At 41.9% G+C, this 13,862-nt stretch overlaps 1 pseudogene; it reads right to left on the bottom strand.

The window, feature by feature from the left end:
• LOC138829451 (uncharacterized) overlaps positions 1-8,695 on the bottom strand; it is a 34,956-nt pseudogene extending 26,261 nt beyond the window's left edge.
• Positions 8,696-13,862: the final 5,167 nt, after the last annotated feature.

Below are 13,862 nucleotides of genomic sequence, written 5' to 3'. Positions count from 1 at the left end.
ACTTGCTGATGAACAATGAAAACAGAAAATTCCACATATAGAATCCCATGATTCTCCCCTCAGTAAAAATAATTTCTTTAGTTAAGTAAATCAGGTCCAGCTTTTTCCTTATTCTCCTGCCCTGGGAAAAACTCCCAGGCTTTTCCATAACTATTTCATTCAATTGTTCTATCTACAGAATGATAAAATCTGGGTTCAGAAGGAACATTAAGGTCTCCTAGAACAGCTTTATATCTACACACCCTGTAGTCAGTACAGGGTTGAGCTGCAAGCATTCTTTTCTGGAGAATTGATTGAACTTGGATTTCTCTGAGAAGATCATTTATTGAAAGTGTTTCTAAGTTGGATGTTGGTGACTCATGCCTGTAATCCTAGCTCCTCAGGAGGCTGAGATCTGAAGATCACTGTTGAAAGCCAGCCCAGGTAACAAAGTCCCTGACATTATTTCCAATTAACCACCAGAAAACCAGAAGTGGAGCTGTGGCCTTGTGCAAAAAGGGCTCAGGGACTGCTCACAGGCCTGGAGTTCAAGCCCTATGACAAGCCAAAAAAAAAAAAGTGTTTCTATCAAACACACAAAGGCAGACATTATTCTAAAAAACAAAAAAACCCCAAAACAATAAAAAAAAATCTATTATCAAAAGTTGGAAACTTGTTCCAAAAAGTGCCCATGCTTAAAGGCTGTCACCAGTCTAAAATGCTTTGAGGTTGGTTCTGTTTGTATAGTACTAAAAGTCTGACAAAATCTCTATGAACTATACATAGTCCTCACACATATCTATAGGATTCTTTAGCCATGTTTTAAATCCTGTTTGTTTACTATTTATAATGGAGTTAATTGGCTGGTTGCAGAGTTCTGTTTCTCAAAGGGGATGAGTAAAAAAAGGCTCTCTAGGTTTCATGTCTCTTGAGAATTTGCTAAATTAGTCTCTTAGCATCTGATTATCTCTTGGTATATTTGTAATTTAATTTATGAGCCTTCAAAATGGATAATCCTTAAATGTCTAGTGACAATATCCACATGATAATTATCTAGATGTTCAGCCAGCTTGCCTGGCCCAAATAACCAGATATCATCCAGGCCTTTCTATTCAAATGAAAAACATCCTAGCCAGGGTTCACACCACCTACATGAGGAGGGAGAGGAGCAGGGGTAAGGTAGACCGACAAAGTGAAACAGAGATAGACAGACAGAGACAGAGACAGACAGAGTGAGACAGAGAGGAGAGGTAGGAGAGGAAAGAGTACATAGAGTGTACTAGGATCAAACCCATTGTCTCATGTTTAGTAGGCAACCACTGAACCACAACCCCGGCTCTCTTCCAGTCTTCGACTGATGCCTTTAGAAATGCTCAAACATGTCTTCTTTACCTTTTCTCAGCAATCTCTTTTCTACTCCTTGGGACAACACTGTGAAGATTTAAACTTTAGTTAAACTCAACATTAAAAATCCAAAACTGCACATTAAAATGAAATAAAATAACTACATGGCAACATTATTTCTGCACTTTTGTTTTTCTTTTATAATCACTACAAAGCAAGAAGACTATAGACACAGCAATCACCAGTGGAAGACCTCACGGGAAGGGCCACACTGGAGAGTCAGAGCACCCAAAAAACTAAGGCTGTGACTCTGGATCATTTATCTTCTCATTTCTAAGTCAGCAAGACCAATGGTGGACTTCTTTATAGTCTCATTCAAGGTACTTAGAAGCTGGTGTCATTATCCACTATCAATTGCTACCTGTTGGGATTGTCCATGAAGAAAGAGAAAGAGCCAAGCACTGGTGGCTCAAACCTGTAATCTTGGCTACTCAGGAGGCTGATATCTGAAGATCAAAGTTCGAAACCAATTCAGGCAGAAAAGCCCCTCAAACTCTTATCTCCATATGACCACATAAAACCAGGAAGTAGATCTGTGACTCTAAGTGGTAGAGCACTAGCCCTGAGCAAAAAACAAAAATCAAAATACAAAACCACCCAGAGATAGTGCCCAGACCTGGGGAGGGGAGGGGTCGGGGAGAAAGAAAGATCTCACTGTGTTCCTAGCTACTCTGGAGGCTGAGATCTGAGGATTGAGTTTCAGAGGCAACTTGATTGTGTAAATCTACAAGACTCATTTCTTTTCTTTCTTTCTTTTTTTTTTGTCGGTCATGGGGCCTGAACTCTGGACCTGGGCATTGTGCCTCAGCTCTTCAGCTGAAGGCTAGTCCTCTACCACTTCAGCCATAGCGCCACTTGCAGCTTTTTCGTTTATGTGGTGCTGAGGAATCAAACCCTGGGCCTCATGCATGCAAGGTAAGCACTCCACCACTGAGCTACCTTCCCAGCCCTCTTTCTTTTTCTTTTCTTTTCTTTTTTTGTCTGTCATGGGCTTGAACTCTGGGCCTGGGAACTGTCCCTCAGCTCTTTAGCTCAAGGATAGCACTCTACCACTTGAGCCAAAGTGACACTTCCGGTTTTCTGAGGGTTAATTGGAGATAGTCTCATGGCCTTTCCTGCCGAGGCTGGCTTTGAATCCTCAGATCTCAGCCTCTTGAGTAGCTAGGATTACAGGCATGAGCCACCGGCGCCCGGCTAACTCTTATTACTCATTGGCCACCAAAAAGCTGGAAGTGGAGCTATGATGAGGTTCAAGTAATCGAGCAATGTCCTTGGGGGGTGGGGTGGGGGAAGCTTAGGAACAATGCCTCTGCCTTTGAGTTCAATTCCCAAAAAAGATCATTGGAACCTGTTTTTCAAGGTTATACACACTCCACTCCACAGTAAGCTAAATAACATCAGTAGTATTAAATAGTGGTTCACAAGTTTGTCTTTTGGTCTACTGAAATGATTAAATGGTGTGCCATCAAAGTAGCTAGCAAAGTCATATTTCTAACTTAGAAACTATCTTTTTTTTTTTTTTTTCTGGTTGTGGGGCTTGAACTCTGGGCACTGTCCCTGAGCTCTTCAGCTCAAGGCTAGCACTCTATCACTTAAGCCACAGCGCCACTTCTGATTTTCTGGTGGTTAATTGGAAATGAGTCTCATGGACTTTCCTGCCTGGGCTGCTTTTGAATCGTGATCCTCAGATCTCAGCCTCCTGAGAAGCTAGGATTACAGGTGTGAGCCACTGGCAGCTAGCAATAATTTGTATTTTTATTCTCTAATTTATATTTTTATTCTTTTAAAGTAGTTGCACAAAAAGTTACCATTCAACATGTCAGTTTATGAGTACAATGCATCTTGGTCAATAGCATCCCTTTTATTGTTCTCCTGAATCCCTCCCTAGAAATCTATTCCCTTAAGACATATTTTGTCTTAAGTTATTCAGTATTCCATAGAAGTTAGGTTTGCACATATTAGAAAATGTTTAAACCTTGTGAAGGTTGTGGGTGAGTTACAGAATATGTGAATTTCAGAGCTGAACTGTTCCAGGCAGCTATTTGGGAGTTATGGATTGAAAAATTTAAGTTCCTCAAAAGGCGAATCTCCTATATTTGAATTATCTTCCTGGCTATCATTCCTAGCTTCTCATAAAGTGGTGGGTTTGGAATCCTAAACAACACATCAATCAGACTAACTAGAGGCTTTCAAACTTTTGTACCTGTGGCTCTTAAAATGATGATAATTGGCATAAATGACAGTCAACTAAGAAGTTCTGTCTCTTGGAAAGGTCCTCTGGGATGAGGGCTAATTTTTTCTTGTTGTTCTAGAAACTTGTTGATTTTTTTTTTTTTTTGGTGTTGTTTCTGGAGCTTGAACTCAGGGTCCTGTTCTTGAGCTTTTGTGCTCAAGGCTAGTACTCTATCACTTGAGCCACAGCTTCAGCCAATTGGAAATAAAAGACTTTCTGGCCTGAGATGACTTCAAACCATGATCCTCAGATCTCAGTCTCAGGAGCTAGTATTACAGTCATTTACCAGCAGTGCCTGCCACTGTTAGCACTTCTTAAAACCTAGCTACAGGGATGAGTTATCTTGGAAATTATCCAGCCTTAGTAAAAGGTGTCTCAAAGCACACAAGGTCTTTCTCCTTGGAGCTGGACTTCTGGGTCAAGTGACTTAAGCTAGGTGGGCTCCATTAGGTGATTTGTGAGTTGTGAAAAAGGAGAACAAAAGGAGCAAAGGATAAAGAAGAGGCGCCTGGCCAGGTGCAAGTGGCTCAGGCCTATAATCCTAGCTACCGGAAGTGGCGCTGTGGCTCAAGTGGTAGAATGCTAGCCTTGAGCTGAAGAGCTGAGAGACAGTGCTCAGGCCCAGAGTTCAAGCCCCATGACCTACAAAAAATAAAAAATAAAAAGAGGCCCTGGTTGGGATGTAGCTCAGTGGCAAGGTGCTTACCTAGCAAGTGCAACATCCTGGGTTCAATTCCTAGTACAAAAAAAGAAAAGACCCCCCCCCCAAAAAAAATAGAAGGAGGCCTGCTAGTTCTCCACCAATGGTCGACACCACTAAATCCAAACAGCATGTCCTGGAAAAAGACAGGTTGTGTCCTATAGCTCTAATGTGGAGTGGTCCTTTTATAAAATGAGTCCATATTACAAGGGCTTTAGCGTTTCCCTCACTTTCCTCACTGCCTCACCCCACCCCCACCCTTGTTCGCAGTCCTCTGGTAGTACCTTTTTCCATCTTTCTATCAGATGATATTGCATAAAAATCCAGACTGGGTTTTTCTATTTATATAAGATAGTCATGTTGTTTTAGCCACTGCAGGAGTCTTTAGTTCTGGTTATATTCTTGTGAAAAACACAGAAATGTGTTTGCTCTCGACTCCTCCTATGTCTTGTCCCCCAACCCTTTGTACCATCATATCAAAAAATCCTCTTTGAATAACATGTCTTTCCCCTAGCTACTTCTGAAATTTCTTTGTAATCACGAAGGCAATTATGCTACCTAGAAGCTTCCTAGAATATATAAGCTTTAAAAGTATAAATGTACCTTGGTCTCTCTCACTAACTGTTCATTGATGTTTCTTTCAATATGTGTGTGTGTGTGTTTGTGTGTGTGTGTGTGTGTGTGTGTGTGTGTGTGTGTGTGTGTGTGTGTGTGTGTGTGTGTGTGTGTGTGTGTGTGCGTGTGTATGCCAGTCCAGTCCAGTCCTGGGGCTTGAACTCAGGGCGCTGTTTCTGAGCTTTAGTTTTTCAAGGCTAGTTTTATACCACTTGAGCTACAGCTTCATGTCTGTCTGGCTTGGGTTTTTTTTTTTTTTTTTGGTTGTTTGAGGGTTTTTTGTTTTGTTTTGTTTTGGGTAGTTGATTGGAGAGAAGAGTTTCACTGATTTTCCTGCCCGGCTGGCTTTAAAACACAATCCTGAGATCTCATCCTCCTGAGTAGCTACAATTACAAGCAGGAGTCATGAGTGCTCAGCTAAGTTTTTTTTTCTTTTTTTTGTAAAACTTGAAGAATATACCAATGACAGATACAGAGAGAAACCTCAGTTACAGAAATGCTTCTAAATAAAATCAACAAGATGGAACTGGATGCTGGTAGCTCACACCTGTAATCCTAGTTACTCAAGAGGCTTGGATCTGAGGATCACAATTTGAAGCCAGCTGAGCAGGAAAGTGTGTCTCATCTCCAATAGGACAGCAAAAAAAAGAAATGAAGTCAAGTTGTGGCTCAAGTTGTAAAGCACAGGGGTAAATGTGGCATAGTGGTAGTGTATTTGCCTAGTATGCACAAAGCCCTAGGTTCAATTCCTCAGACCATAAAAACAGAAATTGCCAGAAATGGTACTGTGGCTCAAGTACCACTTGAGTGTTAGTCTTGAGCAAAAAGAAGCTCAGTGACAGTGCTCAAGTGGTAGAGCATTAGCCTTGAACGAAAAATCTCAGGGAGGGTGCTCAGGCCCTGAGTTCAAGCCCCCAGGACTGACACAAAAGAAGGAGGAGAAAAAGGAAGAGGAGGAGGAGGAAGAATAGGAGGAGGAGGAGGAGGGGGAGGGAAAAGAAGAGGAAAGAAAGAGAGAGAAGAAAAAGAAAGGAAGAGAGGGAAGGAGGGAAGGCAGGCAGGCAGGCAGGCAGGCGGTAGAGAGGGAGGGAAGGAAGGAAGGAAGGAAGGAAGGAAGGAAGGAAGGAAGGAAGGAAGGAAGGAAGGAAGGAAGGAAGGGAATAAAAGAAAGAGGCTAACAGGGCAAATGACAGGACTCCACAAAGATTCCTGGGAAGAGGTGCTTCTGTCAGTTCCCACTGGACCCAGGCTGGACATGTACCATAGTAAGTAGCTTCTCTTGAACTCAGAGACTAGAGGCTGAGAGGCTTGGATATGACAGTCACTGGGCAACAAGTCGGTTTCTTTTTTGTTCACCTTCCCTGCAATTAGTGCTTGTGGAGACTCAGATTAAGCCACACGCTTGTGTTTGCTTCTATGGTTAACTGAGTTGCTGAGGTATGGAGATGTTTCTGGAAGTCTTTGCCAAGCATGCCTTCATTAATGAGTACCTGTTTCAGTAACAACACATGGATTATATTTAGAATAATCAAGGAAGTAAGAAAACAAGATCCATTCAGTTAATGTATATTGAATGACAGCAGAATTGTGGTGGTTAAAAGAAGAAGCTCTGAAAGCAGCCTGCCTGGGGTTCAAGTCCTCTTGCAGTCTGACCTTTGTAAACTTTAAGTAGGATTTCTAAGTAAGAACACCAGGCTTGTAGTCTAGACTCTAGTTTTAATATATACAATCATCTGAATATACAAATCATTTACCTTCTCCAAGTCTCAGTTTTCTCAGCCATAAAGTGGGATAATTATACCTGCCTTGTCTACCTTACAGGGTTGTCAGTAGGATCAAATGAGATAATGTCATTAAAGCCCTTTATAAATTAGGATATACTATACAAACGCAAGCCATTATTATGGCTAATTCTAGTGACTAGTGAGCAATAAACTGGTGGAACCAACAACCCCATTGTCACCAACCTAAATCTTACAGAGTAATTTCCCAATTCCACCCACTCTACCTTCTAGGCACTTCCACCTACCTTCTCTTGTGACTTTTGTAAAAGTCACAAGAGAAGGTGAGCACCATAGTAATTTCCCTAATTAACTTTCTTAATCAGAGCCCTATGAAGATACATCTACAAGCAAAAGAGAATGTGTAACTGAGTGTCTGCTCTTTCTTTTTTGGTCAGCTTTTAATCAGCCTTGGGGGGGGGAGGGAATTATTTTTTTTCATTTTGTTTGCTTGTTTCAGTGCTGAGTCCAGAATTATTTTCATACTGCCATGGGTCATACATGGGTAGGCCAGGGAGTTCTGGTCCCTGCTTTGCTACAGTTAGTGTGGCAAGGATTAAAGTCAAACACCCTTTGGGTCCCTTTCAGTGTCTATAATTTAGAGTCTATAATTCTTTTAGAATTGGGTTCTCTGGCCCTTCTGCCCAGTCCAGACAACACTTTTCTAGTCTTTTTAGTAGTGGACATGTGTCTTTTGTACTAGGGTGAGATTAAGAACAAAGGGAAAATGTCATACACTAATCACAGGCAGTACCTGCTAAGTTTCTCTCTAAATCCCCCTTCCCTATCTTGTAGCTCTGAAGTTTGTTGAAAAATTCCTTTTGTAAAGAGTTTATAATCAAAGTGGGGAGGTTGGAGTGAATTCCTGTTGAGAAACAGAATTAGGTTGGCAGCCCCATTTGCATTTTCTGTGACTTTGATGAACCTAATTAGTTCAAATCTTGATTTCCTCATCTTTTAAATGGGGCTGCTGCCTTCCTAACCTTATTTCTTTATAGGCTGTTGTAAGAAGAAACTACTTCTGTTTAAAAAGCTTTGGCATTATTGTTTAAAAAAGGGGTTACTTCATTTCCCTAACATCACCTTATCTATGCAATTTTTTTTTCTTTCATGCGATTGTTTCTAACACATTTATAAGATTATTTCTGTGTTGCTTTGTATGTCCCTCCCCCACAGTATAACCTCTGCTTTCACTGTATTTGATGTCGGTATAATTTGTGGAGGCAAGGGGAAAAACAAATCGTTTAAATAGAGATACAGGTGGACCCATTGCAACAATGAGATGTACAAGTTGTTATGTTGAAAAATGAACTTTACAACTTTGGTGAGGCGGGGGTAGCGGGGAGGATTGGGTGGGGGGGGTGGGAGGGAGGATGGGAAGGGATGGGAAGGGGAAACAAAGGAGGAGGCTACAATGCTTGATAAGAAATGTACTCATTATCTTGCCCATGTAATTCCTCTGTACAGTATTTTCACAATAAAAAATTTTTTTCACAAATAAAAAAAAGATTCCCCTGCTTTCACTATATTTGATGTCAGTATAACTTGTGGAGGAGATGGGGAAAAACCAGTTGTTTAAGGATACAGGTGGACCTGTTGCAACAATGAGAAGTACAAGTTGTCATGTCCAAAACGAGCTTTACAACGTCGGTGCTGGGGGGGGGGGAAGGGGGGGAAGGAGAAGGATTGGGATTGGGGGGGAGGGGGAAGGCTGGGAAGGGATGTGAAGGGTAAACAAAGGAGGAGGCTGCAATGCTTGGTAAGAAATGTACGCATTATCCTGCCCATGTAATTGTAACTCCTCTGTACAGTATGTTCACAAATAAAATTAAATTAAATTAAAAAAAAGATTAAAAAATGGGGTTACTTCTAAAGTTGAGGCATAATAGAAAACTTGGAATCATGCAGATTACAAACCAAAGCCAATAATAATCACAATTACAGAGTTTGAAATAAAGTTATTACCAGCTAACTACTCATTCTTCCCCTCTCCACAAGAAAGTTTTTGCAGGACCTTCATGTTGAATTAGTTCAGGAACATTCCTATCATCACATGTTTCAGTTTTCTCTCTTTAAAAAGGCTCAGATGTTGCTGGGAGAAAGCAAAGGCAGGGGTGACATTGTTCAAAAAGGACTATATTCATGACCTGACTTATGAAATAGTAACCTTAATAATAAAAGTATGTCCAAAAAAGGCACACAATTCCCACTGTATTTAGAAACTTCTAAGTAGAGGCATGAAATTTAAGACTATTCCCTGCATCTGAGCTCAATAGACTCCAGACACACACCCTCTCCTTAAACATCAGTCAGTCCTATTATATTGACAGTGATAGGCGGAACACAGGCCACAACACTGTTCACATCAGCTGAGGCCCAACCCACTTACACACTTGGAAAGGGCTGGCGAGGGCACGTCGCTTCATCACTCAGCATAATCACCGTTTATGGGTTTAAGCCTTCCACCTGGAGGAAAAGAACAATTTGGAGATTCTCTGTATGAGCTATGTTTGCTCTTCTCATTCTATAATCCCCTCCCCCCCCTCCCCCCCCTCCCACCGCCCCTCTTGAGTGACCTCATCCCAACATTTTCTGATAGCTTCTATCTCTATCCTCAGCCTAAATGTTTCTCTTCAGGTCTAAGCCACCATCTATTCCACTGCTGGTCCCATTTGGATGTCACATTGGCAAGTCTTGGGTGGATGTTCCCACACACATATCCACAAAGCAGCCTCTCCTGGCATCTGGAACTTTCCTTCCAGTGATCTCTGTTTCTGTGAATAATGCATTCTCCCCAACAGCATCAACAAAGGATTGGTCCTTTATATCTCCCTCCCACAGCTCATCTTTCACCAAGGCCTACGAGTCTACTTCCTAAATATCTCTAGAATTCATCTTCTTTGCTTTATCCCTGCTGCCACTAACTAGTCAACTTCAGACTGTTATTATCTCTTGCTGGTATTATTGCAACAGCATCCCAATTGATTTTCTTCCATCCCTGCCTTCACTCCTATCCCAATCCATCTTCCAGAGCAGGGATGTTCTGAAGTGTGCAAGTCTGATCATGCCACTATTCTTTGGCTTACATGTTTAAGTAGCTTCCAAGTGCTCTAAGAACATGTAAACTCTGGAAAAACAAAGGAGGGGGTAACAAACAAAGGAGGGACATGTACTCATTATCTTACTCATGTAACTGTAACCCCTCTGTACAATAAAAATATTTTTAAAAAGACAATGTAAACTCTTGAGATTGTCTTTAGTCCTATCTTACTTCACTTATCACCACTCCTTCCCTATCATCCATGTTCTGGATCCTGGAGCTTCCAACCCTGACCACTCATTAAAGTCACTTGGGAGGCTTGTAAAACATTCCTCAGGCAGGGCATCGGTGGCTCATGCTTATAATCCTAGCTACTCAGGAGGCTGAGATCTGAGGATTGCAGTTCTAGCCCAGGTAAGGAACTCCATGAGACTCCAATAAACCACTCAGAAAACTGGAAGTAGCACAGTGGCTCAAATGGAAGAGCACTTGCCTGGAGCTAAAGAGCTGAGGGATAGTGCCCAGACCCAGAGTTCAAGCCCCACGACTGACAAAAACAAACAAATAAACAAACAAAAATTCCTCAGGTTGGGCTCTGTCCAAGACTAATGAAACCTGAACTTCTAAGAGTGGCTCATCAGCACCTGCAAAGCACTATGTACACATTTTTTTTTTGGGGGTCCGGTCGTGGGGCCTGAACTCTGGGCCTGGGCGCTGTGCCTCAGCTCTTCAGCTCAAGGCTAGTGCTCTACCACTTGAGCCACAGTGCCACTTCTGGCTTTTTTCATTTTGCTTATGTGGTGCTGAGGAATCGAACCCAGGGCCTCAGGCATGCAAGGCTAGCGCTCTACCACTGAGCCATCTTCCCAGCACCTATGTACACATTTTTTTAAAAATCATTTTTTAACTGAGATTAAATGATTACACAAATTTCACAGTATTGTGAGATAGTGGTACTTAGTTAAAGTCACAAACACATTTTAGCCTTCACAAGGCGCATTGTCATTATTATGGTCTATAAAGTTTGTGAATTCTATAAACTGACAATACAACTACTTCTTCCAAATCGGGTGATACGTACATTTCTTTCCTTTTGCTTAACATTAGCTGTTCCCTCTTTCCCTCTCATTCCCCCCTTTTCATTGCTGTCCTTGAGTTGCTTAGTTCATTTTCATCAATGTCCAGTGCAGCTGATGCGCCCTCTGTTGTATTTTCTGCCCCGCTTCCCTCTGATTCTGTATGCGCACATTTAAAAGAAATTCCTTTGCACATGTTCTTGGCTTTGCTTGAAGCATCCCCCTTAGATTCCCTTGCTGCCACCTTGCTGACTCATTCATTCTTCTTTAAGCCTCAGCTAAGGCATCATATGTGTCCTTCAAGATGTTCTTCCAAGCCTGGCACCCAGGGAATTCACCCAAACCTTCTGCCACTAGCACCAATTATATTATGGCAACCTTGCCTGTGGACTCTGCTGGACTTGGAGTTCTATAAGAGCAGGGCTGGTCCTGACCTCCTCTTCTCCTGCATTCTCAGCAGCCAGCACATTGGGAACATGACATGTTCACAGTGTTTTTGGAAATCATTGGTTGATTATATAAAGTTTCAGACTTGCCAATCTCTTGTAGTATGAGTAGTATGTAGTATGAGTCTCTACTCATACCCATTCCTGAGTTCCTCTATTCATTCATCCATAAATTCTTTTTGAATCTGAAAATTTTTCAGGAGTTAAACCAAATTACAGGTGCAAATGAGGAATGTTTGAATAAGGATTTTGAATCATCAGCACTTTTGTGCCCTGAAATTAGTTAAAAGAGATTATTTCACTATATCCAGAAATTCTTGAACAAATGTTTGATACTGTTCTGTGATCAGTAGTAATCATCCTGGTATGAGTTTGGGCTTATTCAAAAGATTTTTTTGTCAGTCGTGGGATTTGAACTCAGGGCTTGGTCACTGTCCCTGAACTTTATTGCTCAGAGCTAGTACTCTACACTTTGAGCCACAGTGTCACTTCAGGTTTTCTGTCAATTTGAGATAAGAGTCTCATAGACTTTTCTGCCTGGGCTGGCTTCAAACTGCAATCCTCAGATCTCAGCCTCCTGAGTAGCTAGGATTATAGGCATGGGCCACTGGTGTCATGCCAGGGAAACTATTTCATCTGAGACATATCTGCAGAGAGGCAAAAATAGGATCTTAGAATTTGTCTTCCTGGGTCACAGAACCATGTGCTAACCCTGCCTCTCATCCTTTCAGAGAAACAGGCCAGGAATTACTCATGATTTTTTTCTAAGGGTTGCCTCTCTGAATCCCTGAGACCTTGAATTAGAAAGGTGAATTCTACCACATTAGAGTAAGCCCTGAGTTGATGACCCTGAAGAAACAAAATGGCTTCCGAAGCATAGAATGAATAAAAATGCAAATAGACATCCCATAACCCACCCTGTTCAAGAATGCTCTTTCTCCCCACCTTAATAGCTTCAGAGGACACCTGTGAACAGCAGATGGGTTGAGATTTAAGGCCATAGGATGGTAAGGGTGCAAGATTGGGAGCCTAGATGGGTTCTTTTCCAACTTACACCAAGCTGGTTCTACCCAGCAGAAGTCTATAAGACAACCAAGAAGGCCTGGTGAGATCCCAACTTCACTTCATAAAAATAAACCCAAGAAGCTGGGCACCGGTGGCTCACGCTTATAATCCTAGCTGCTCAGGAGGCTGAGATCTGAGGATCACGGTTCAAAGCCAGCTCGGGCAGGAAAGTCCCCAAGACTCTTATCTCCAATTAGCCATCAGAAAACCAGAAGTGGCACTGTGGCTCAAGTGGTAGAGTGCTAGCCTTGAATTAAAGAGCTCAGGGACAGCGCCCAGGCCCAGAGTTCAAGCTCCACAACCACCACCACCAACAACAACAAAAAACAAAACAAAAAAATCCCAAGAGAGTAAAAACTAACCAAATGGGATTGAAAAGGAAAAGAGGAGAAGACAGAAAACAGAGGCAAAGAAGAAAAGTTTATTACAATAATGAGAGCAAGAACACTGTCCTTCATTTGTTGGATACTTCCATGTGTCAGCTAACATATTAATCCTCACAAAACCCTCAAACTTTGGTCTCTTGTGTCACCTCAGCCATTTTCTTAGCCAAAAAGACTGAACTCTTTGCAAGGACACAAGTTGAGAGACAGCTAATGGCTGAGGGATTTGAGAACTGGTGAACAATTTGTCTGCTGAGTTTAATGGGGATATGATAAAAAGAAAATTGGAAGACAAAAAGGTTTTGAAGAAGACAGGGTGATTCCAAGATGGAGATGATTGGAGGAAAGCCCCTGGGTGTGATGATATCTAGAGAATAGCTGTGATGTACCTGGCTGGTGGGGAAGGGAGTAAAAAATAAAATCAAGAGCCATCAAAGTAGATGAAGAAGACACCAAAGAGGCAGGGAGAGTTACATTCTTGGGCAAGGTGAAGTGGCTCACATCTATAATCCCAGCTGTTCAAATGGTAGATATCATGAGTACTGAAGTACTGAGACCTGGAGGATTATAGTTCAAAGCTAACCAAGACAGAAGCCAGCCATGAAACTCTATCTCCAATTAGCAAAAAACCAGGCTGGAGGCCTGCTCCAGTGGAAGAGCACCAAACCATGAACAAACAGTAAAAATGAGGTCCTCAATTCAAATTACCAGCCCCTCTCCCCAAAAAATAGATGCCAGAAAGTGAAAAGTACTGATGAAGAACTGAGTGAACATGTCAGATTGGGTAGTTCTAGAAGGCCTCTTTGACAAATTGACATTTGTGTGGGATAGGAAAGGCAAGGAGTCAATCATACAAAAATCAGGGGGAAGAACATTTCAAAAAACATACTAGCTAGTAAAAGGCCCTAAATGGGAAAGAAACTTGGGGGAGGAGGGGAAATACAGGCTTAGGGAAGCTGGACATACTGAATATCAGGAGGGTGAGTGGAATGAGGGCTAAGACAAGGGCAAGGTGTGGATCTTGTGAGGACTTAATGGTCACAGTTTGTTGTCTGGCTTTTAATCTTGAGACAATGGAAACCTGCAAAACGTTTTAATTAGAGATGCTCAGATGCATGTGTGTTTATAACGTTTATAAAG

This window comes from Dipodomys merriami, unplaced genomic scaffold (genome assembly GCF_024711535.1).
Source record: "Dipodomys merriami isolate MVZ:Mamm:240054 unplaced genomic scaffold, mDipMer1.0.p SCAF_172, whole genome shotgun sequence".
NCBI classification, from domain to species: Eukaryota; Metazoa; Chordata; class Mammalia; order Rodentia; family Heteromyidae; genus Dipodomys; species Dipodomys merriami.
The sequence above is the reverse complement of the archived record's forward strand: the minus strand, read 5'-3'. Positions and strand labels throughout refer to the sequence as shown.